Source organism: Lissotriton vulgaris, chromosome 4_1 (assembly GCF_964263255.1).
Source record: "Lissotriton vulgaris chromosome 4_1, aLisVul1.2, whole genome shotgun sequence".
NCBI lineage: Eukaryota > Metazoa > Chordata > Amphibia > Caudata > Salamandridae > Lissotriton > Lissotriton vulgaris.
Window position 1 is genome coordinate 731,735,534 of NC_141691.1, and position 8,033 is coordinate 731,743,566.

An 8,033-nucleotide genomic window follows, 5' to 3' on the forward strand; every position below is an offset into this window, starting at 1 on the left:
CCTCCGGAATTTTCACACGAAGCTCCTCACGAACCTCTGGCTTGGACCGGTACCGCTGAAATCGCCACCGCGTTGGGCGCCAATTGAAGTACCGGGTTTTTAAGAACCCAGCGGTGCCAGGGAGAACACCTGAAAACTTCGAGTCCTTCCTGTTTCAGACCACAGAAACACAGAGTCTTCTTGGTGAAGTCAAAGATCGTGTTTATTGGCTGCAGCCAGTAACAGATATCCTAGAAGTACAACAGCATGTAAGTTCTCAGGAGACTGCTCAAAGTTACAAAGCTAGTCTTCTTCCTTTATACCAAATAATTAGCTTCGGGCAAACATTCCTTATTTTACAGTAGACCATACACATATTTCTACTATAAAGAAAAAGCAGAGTCATGATGTCAAACACATATTTCAGTTCGTCCAACCCATAATTGATTACTCGGCAAGACCCAGCATTTCCATCAGATATCGACAGACTCCTAATAAAATCGGGCACCTCCTCCTCGTAAAGCAAGTCATAAACCGACAGAAAGGGACAGGTGTATGTAAGATTAGGCATGGTTTGTGTGCGATGAAAGGTTTATGATATGTTGTGCCTTGATACTGATCTCGCTCGGCCACTGGGAAAGGACCTGGCCGAACAGGTTTGGCTGTAGGGAGTGGAGTTAGCTTGCCCAGGTCATGGCGGAGTCAGCGAAGGTGTAGGTGTCCTTCGGACTCGTCTTGGCTTTAGTCATTGCCTTATGTGAGGGCAATCACAAAATGGATGCCGTTCACAAAATGGAACCCGAGGGTTCGTGACGGAAATGCCGGTTTCAGGGTGATCCCAACACTCGATCGTGACGAAAATGCTTATGTATACCGCACTCGCCATTTGCGGTTCGCTGATACCAACATCGTCATGAATCGACGATGTTTGTAACACAGGTCCAGAATTCTCAGTACCACACCAGGACGGAGCCTGGGGTGGGGAGGTCGCCCTCCCCGGGGCCCTCAGGGGCCCCGGATGGGGCTCCTGAACCCAGCCAAGCAGGGGGAGGCTCCCCGGGCACCACGGAACCCCGTCCCGGGCCCTTGGCAGTGCGGCAGGCTGCGGGACAGGGCCTAGGGCCGGAGCACACCACCCGGGGCCCCTAGCCGGGCCCCTGGACCCATCCGGGGCTCCCAGGCCCGGAGGCGCAGGGCGAGCCTCCCCGGGCCCGCCGGACCCCGTCCCGGGCACCCTGCCCCACGGCAGGACCCACGACGGAGCCCGGGGTGGGGAGGCCGCCCTCCCCGGGAACCTCAGGGGCCCCTGATGGGGCTCCTGAAACCAGCCAAGCAGGGGGAGGTTCCCCGGGCACCACAGAACCCCGTCCCGGGCCTTTGGCAGTGAGGCAGGCCGGGGGACAGGGCCCAGGGCCCAGGGCCGGAGCACCCCACCCGGGGCCCCGACAGGGCCCCTGGACCCAGCTGGGGCTCCCAGGCCCTGAGGAGCAGGGCGAGCCTCCCCGGGCCCGCCGGACCCCGTCCCGGGCACCCTGCCCCACGGCAGGACCCACGACGGAGCCCGAGGTGGGGAGGCCGCCCTGCCCGGGAACCTTAGGGCCCCGGATGGGGCTCCTGAAACCAGCCAAGCAGGGGGTGCCTCCCCGGGCAAAACGGAACCCCGTCCCGGGCCTTTGGCAGTGCAGCAGGCCAGGGGACAGGGCCCAGGGCCCAGGGCCGGAGCACCCCACCGGGGCCCCAACAGGGCCCCTGGACCCAGCCGGGGCTCCCAGGCCCCGAGGCGCGGGGTGAGCCTCCCCGGGCCTGCCGGACCCCATCCCGGGCACCCTGCCCCGCAGCAGAACCCAGGATGAAGTACCTTGTCCCTAGTAATCCGGAGGAAGGCTACCCCGCTTTCTGGGAACAAGTGCGCACCGTGAGGCTTCGGGGACCCTAGGCGCAAACGTGCCCGACCTCCTGGAGCCCTGGCTGAGATCGGGGAGGCAAATGGCACCTTATAGGGACTTCCAGGGAAGTTTGGCCATCTGGTCGCCCCCATTGGAAAGCATTGCGTGCGACCAGATGGCCGGGATCGAAAGTGCTTCCCACCCCAAGCTTTCGTGGTAGGGCTCCTGTCTGCCTGCCTGCCCACGCAAGGCAGGGCTCAGGGACCCCGGCTGGGCTTCAGGCGCGGTGGACCACCGGCGCTCTCGGGCCTGGATGCCCGGCGGTGGCCTGCCTGGGACCCATGGAGCCCGTCCATGGTCGGACTCCCAATTCCGACAAATTTGTACGGACTCCCAATCCCGAAACAAATTCGTACGGACTCCCAATTCCCAAAACAAATTTGTACGGACTCCCAATTCCCGACAAATTCGTACGGACTTCAAACACGGATCGGAATTGAGCCCATTCTGACCCAGCAGATTTCAGGTTGACTTGCTATATACTTTACGTACGATTGTATTGGGGCCGATTCCGATCCGGTACGTAAAAGCACATCCGACCGAATGTCGGACAACCACGTATGCTCAGAGGATAGGACTGCCCAGGACCCATGGAGCCCGTCCCGGGCACTCGGCAATGCAGTGGAGAAGTGTGGCTCAATGGTTAGAGCGGCAGACCCTGATGCAGAGGTCTAGCCCGGGACCAGGGGTTCAATTCCCCGCCTCGGCAGGTCTTGGGCTCAAAATCCCACGGAACTGATAATTTTCGCCTTGGTGCCTATTCCAATCATGGAGTCCCACTCACCAGCCTGGGAGGGGTGTCCTGCCTTCCCCTGATTCAAAATCACCAGACCACACGGAGGTCTGACTGACCCTCTCCCTAGCAATCCGGAGGAAAATTACCCTCTTTTCTTGTAATCCGTGCACATGAGGTGACAGAGGGGACCCAAGGCGCAAAAGTACCCGACCTCCTGGAGCCCTCGCTGGGATCGGGGAGGCAAATGGCACCTCATAGGGACTTCAAGGGAAGTTCAGCCATCTGGTCGCCCCATTGGAAAGCATTGCGGGCGACCAGATGGCTGAGGCGATCTGGGAGACCAGATGGCCGAGGGGATACAGGAGACCAGATGGCCGAGGGGATACGGGCGACCAGAGGGCCGAGTGGATCTGGGCGACCAGATGGCCGGGCACGAAAGGGACACCATCTGGTCACCCTGTACCCCAACGAAGGAGTGAGCGGGCGCCCGGGATATGGTGGATCAGAGGCCCAGGGCCCCAGCCGGGCCCCAGCCGTGCCCCAGCCGTGGAGGCTGTCAGGGGCCGGCGGGCCCTCTGAGTCCCGGGGCCCGCTTACACCTTGACAAGCGCGGGAGGTCTGCAAGGGAACGACGGACCCCGGTCCTGGGCCCTGGGTGGAGTGGCAGGCCGGGGGACAGGGCCCAGGGCCGGAGCGCCTGACCCGGGGCCCCCGCCGGGCCCCTGGACCCAGCCGGGGCTCCCAGGCCCGGAGGTGGGGCGAGCCTCCATGGGCCCGCCGGACCCCATCCCGGGCACCCTGCCCCACGGCAGGACCCAGGACGGAGCCTGGGGTGGGGAGGCTGCCCTCCCCGGGGCCCTCAGGGGCCTCGGATGGGGCTCCTGAACCCAGTCAAGCAGGGGGAGGCTCCCCAGGCACCACGGAACCCCATCCCAGGCCCTTGGCAGTGCGGCAGGCTGGGGGACAGGGCCTAGGGCCGTAGCACCGCACCCGGGGCTGCGGCCGGGCCCCTGGACCCAGCCGGGGCTCCCAGGCCCGGAGGCACAGGGTGAGCCTCCCCGGGCCCGCCGGACCCCGTCCCGGGCACCCTGCCCCACGGCTGGACCCACGACGGAGCCCGGGTTGGGGAGACCGCCCTCCCCGGGAACCTCAGGGTCCCCGGATGGGGCTCCTAAAACCAGCCAAGCAGGGGGAGGCTCCCCGGGCACCACGGAACCCCGTCCCGGGCCTTTGGCAGTGCGGCAGGCCAGGGGACAGGGCCCAGGGCCGGAGCACCCCACCCGGGGCCCCGACAGGGCCCCTGGACCCAGCCGGGGCTCCCAGGCCCCGAGGTGCAGGGCAAGCCTCCCAGGGCCCGCCGGACCCCGTCCCGGGCACCCTGCCCCACGGCAGGCCCCACGATGGAGCCCGGGGTGGGGAGGCCGCCCTCCCCGGGAACCTCAGGGGCCCCGAATGGGGCTCCTGAAACCAGCCAAGCAGGGGGAGGCTCCCCGGGCAAAACGGAACCCCGTCCCGGGCCTTTGGCAGTACGGCAGGCCGGGGGACAGGGCCCAGGGCCGGAGCACTCCACCCAGGGCCCCAACAGGGCCCCTGGACCCAGCCGGGGCTCCCAGGCCCCGAGGCGCGTCGAGCCGCCCCGGGCCTGCCGGACTCCATCCCGGGCACCCTGCCCCGCAGCAGAACCCAGGACGAAGTACCTTGTCCCTAGTAATCCGGAGGAAGGCTACCCCGCTTTCTGGGAACAAGTGCGCACCGTGAGGCTCCGGGGACCCTAGGCGCAAACGTGCCCAGCCTCCTGGAGACCTGGCTGGGATCGGGGAGGCAAATGGCACCTCGTAGGGACTTCCAGGGAAGTTTGGCCATCTGGTCGCCCCCATTAGAAAGCATTGCATGCGACCAGATGTCCGGGATCGAAAGTGCTTCCCACCCCAAGCCTTCGTTTTAGGGCTCCTGCCTGCCTGTCTGCCCACGCAAGGCAGGGCTCAGGGACCCCGGCTGGGCTTCAGGCGCGGGGTGGACCACCGGCGCTCTCGGGCCTGGACACCCGGCGGTGGCCTGCCTGGGACCCATGGAGCCCGTCCAAGGTCGGACTCCCAATTCCGACAAATTCGTACGGACTCCCAATCCCGAAACAAATTCGTACGGACTCCCAATCCCGAAACAAATTCGTACGGACTCCCAATTCCCAAAACAAATTCGTACGGACTCCCAATCCCGACAAATTCGTACGGACTTCTAGCACGGATCGGAATCGAGCCCATAGTGTAGGAAAACTTTGCCTTGAATGGCTGAAAACTTCTACACTTCCAGAAATTAAACAACACTTGACTTTACTTAAAGAAAGCAATGATTTGCGAGATTTCTTATTGGGACCTCGCAAACCACGGCAAAAACGTTTCATATACACCGGTATATATGCTGCGTACAACGAGGCTTGGAAAATAACACAATTAGAAACTGCAGAAAGAATACGAGAAATTGATTGTATTAACTTGGAGAAAGCTCTCTCTGTAGTGGACAATGGGTTAACTACTATGTCCTCCAGAATATATCATCTGCAATTGACATAATGGAACAAGACTTGCTAATGTTACAACATGGCCAGTCTCAATTACGTTCTATAATGCAACAAGGCTGGACATTGCCAAATCTGCGTTCAGGCTACATGCCATGGAGGCTTATCAACACAACATAATTGTTTGCTGGGCTTAACCTTACAGATAAACAAATCTCTTTGGCACAAAGAGGAGCAGACTATACTGTGCTGAGCATTGAAAAACTGGAAAGATTACCATTGACAGTTTCTGAGAAACCTGTAATAGAATGGATAATTCATGGCACCATCATGATTCCAGTGACGATTTTCCAGTTTCAGTATTGTCTACAGCATATACCAGAAGGCCTGTATGAAAGGTTGGGTAAAGAATACATTAAGTCAACATGGACTTTACCATATACACACAGTTGTTGGAATAAGGGGAAAAAAGTATTCCTTAGTGGGAAAAATTGTAAAAATTCACTAAGTGGTTCACTTCTGTGCCAGGGTATTAAGCCTGCAATGGTTCTGCAAATAACCTTTCATGCCACTTACACAGTACTCCCTCCACACTGATAGAACCCGTTTTCAGGCAGCTATCCAATGGCAGTTACGTTATGTTGAATGATCCCAGCTGCTGTGGAATGGTGCCAGGAAAAGTTTATCTGGTTAGTGTGTCATCCATGGTCACTTGTTGTATGCAAGTATTGTATCCAACTCGCAAGTCAGACAGTCAGACGGCAATATGGCCTTCATTGAATATCTCTTCTATACAAATTGATACTTTAAGCAGACTAAAGTCTATTCTTTTGCAAAAATCTGTGCCCCTGACATCATCAAAAGAAACGTATGATCTGCAAGTTGCAAGGGCATGTGCAGAGATACATGCATTATTATCAACCAACTGCCCTGTACATTTCGCAGAAATGTTAAGTCAAATCTTAAACATGTCTGATACCATGGGCATCGCACATGTATTTAAGACAATTTTTTCGGGACGGTTAGCACCATTTGAAGCAGTCCTCTGCATTTTCCCACATTTCGTGCTCTCTGTGTTCGGCGGCCTGCCTCTCATCTTGGGACTCGTAGCAGGAATACTATTTTTATTTCTTCTGCTCTGATATGGCAAGTGCAGTAACCGGCGATACCCAGAACCTCATGGAACAGACGGTCCATGCCCAGAGGTATCGTGAGAGGATAACACAGATTCTCGGCTTGGCTCGTTTAAGAGATCTGAATATGACATGGCTTCTATCGTTCAGACCAATCTGGCAAGATAGCATCTTACCTGTTCTATGATGCCTGCTTGGCGGAGAGCAATGCGCGTTAGACATTTGTCTTACACTTCCATCAGTCCTGCCATCGGATGTCTACGCCTTGCTAGGTCCTGTAACGGCTCATGCATTGTGTTGCCACCAACGGCTACAGATCCTGATGACGGCATTCATTGAGATCTCACCAGTAAGTCTAACTGAGGGTGAGGTACGAGAAACACCAGGCACACAGGTACCATCTGATATGACCATTGCTAACGCGGCAACAAGCGCTGACGGCAATGCTTCTCATCTGTGCACATTTGATCTGCTGGATCAAGTGGTTCCACTTTCACCTACTGTGGTAGACGATTTCTTTGCCAGCCTAGGCGACTTGATGTTTTCCCCTGGTACCGAGAATAACTTTTGCGTCATGCACACAGTGTTCTCTGAACTCTGATATTCGGCCTTCATTTTTTCAAAACAATGACTTCTAACAATTGGAACTCTATTTTTCACAACAAAGTTGTAGTTTTTCTCTCTTTCCAAAACATTGAACTTTTGGCACAGACTAAAAGTAGAATTATTCTTAGAGAACAAGTCATTTTTTGAACGCTGACTAAAAGAACTATTTAGGCCTCATCCCTATTACTAGAAAGATTGCTATGACATGTTATGTTATGAAACGATCTCGACTTTTCTTCTGTAGTTAAGAGACGTTATCATAAATGTAATCGCATGAATTTTTTCAAATTGCATAAATTAGATAAATGACTGTATGATTAGAAATGTTTCCCTTAAGTATATTGTGTACTGTAGAAGATGCTAAAAATATTTTTTCTGCATACCCAGTTAAAATGCATTCTTTGTATTGGGGTGGGATTGTAAACACTAGCTTTAGAAATGTTCAGTACTTGCTAGGTTAGCTTTATTGAACTTAATATCCGTGGAGTGGGTGTTGTAATGAATCTCGGACCCTAGTATACATTTCCTGATTCATGCCCTTATATAAGTAAACTTTATCATTCCCTTATATAGGCTAAGAAATCATTACCATATTTGGCCTAAACCATACAGCCCAAATATGGCAGGGATACTTCAACTAAGCTCCAAGAATTAACAACGTTTTCTTGGAAAAACCCGCCTTCAGCGGCTCGGGACTTCCCCCTGCTTGAATATTAAGTTCTCCTAGAACTCTCGGCATTTTCCAAGAAATGAGCCTTTGAGTGACGTTATTAAGTCCAAATATGCGTCAAACTCGGCACCTTCAAAGTATAAATATGCCTTGATTTGCCTAAACAAACACACTGTGGTTTGGAGCAGATCGACTATCTACTTGCCCGACGCCCTGCAGCAGCAAGTGCAGAAGGAAGCCGACCCTCCAGCAGACGCACTGTGAGACTCTGTCATTTCTCCTGCAGAGAAATCCAGCTCCAGTGTTTCCAGCCTACCTTGTGGGTATCTGGGAAATCGAGTCCCGAGAACGAGATGCAAGACCTACTTCATTCTAGAACAAAGGTACGGAGCTGATTAGACCTCTTAGAGAATTATTGGAATCAGATTCCTGGCAGAGAACTCCTAGA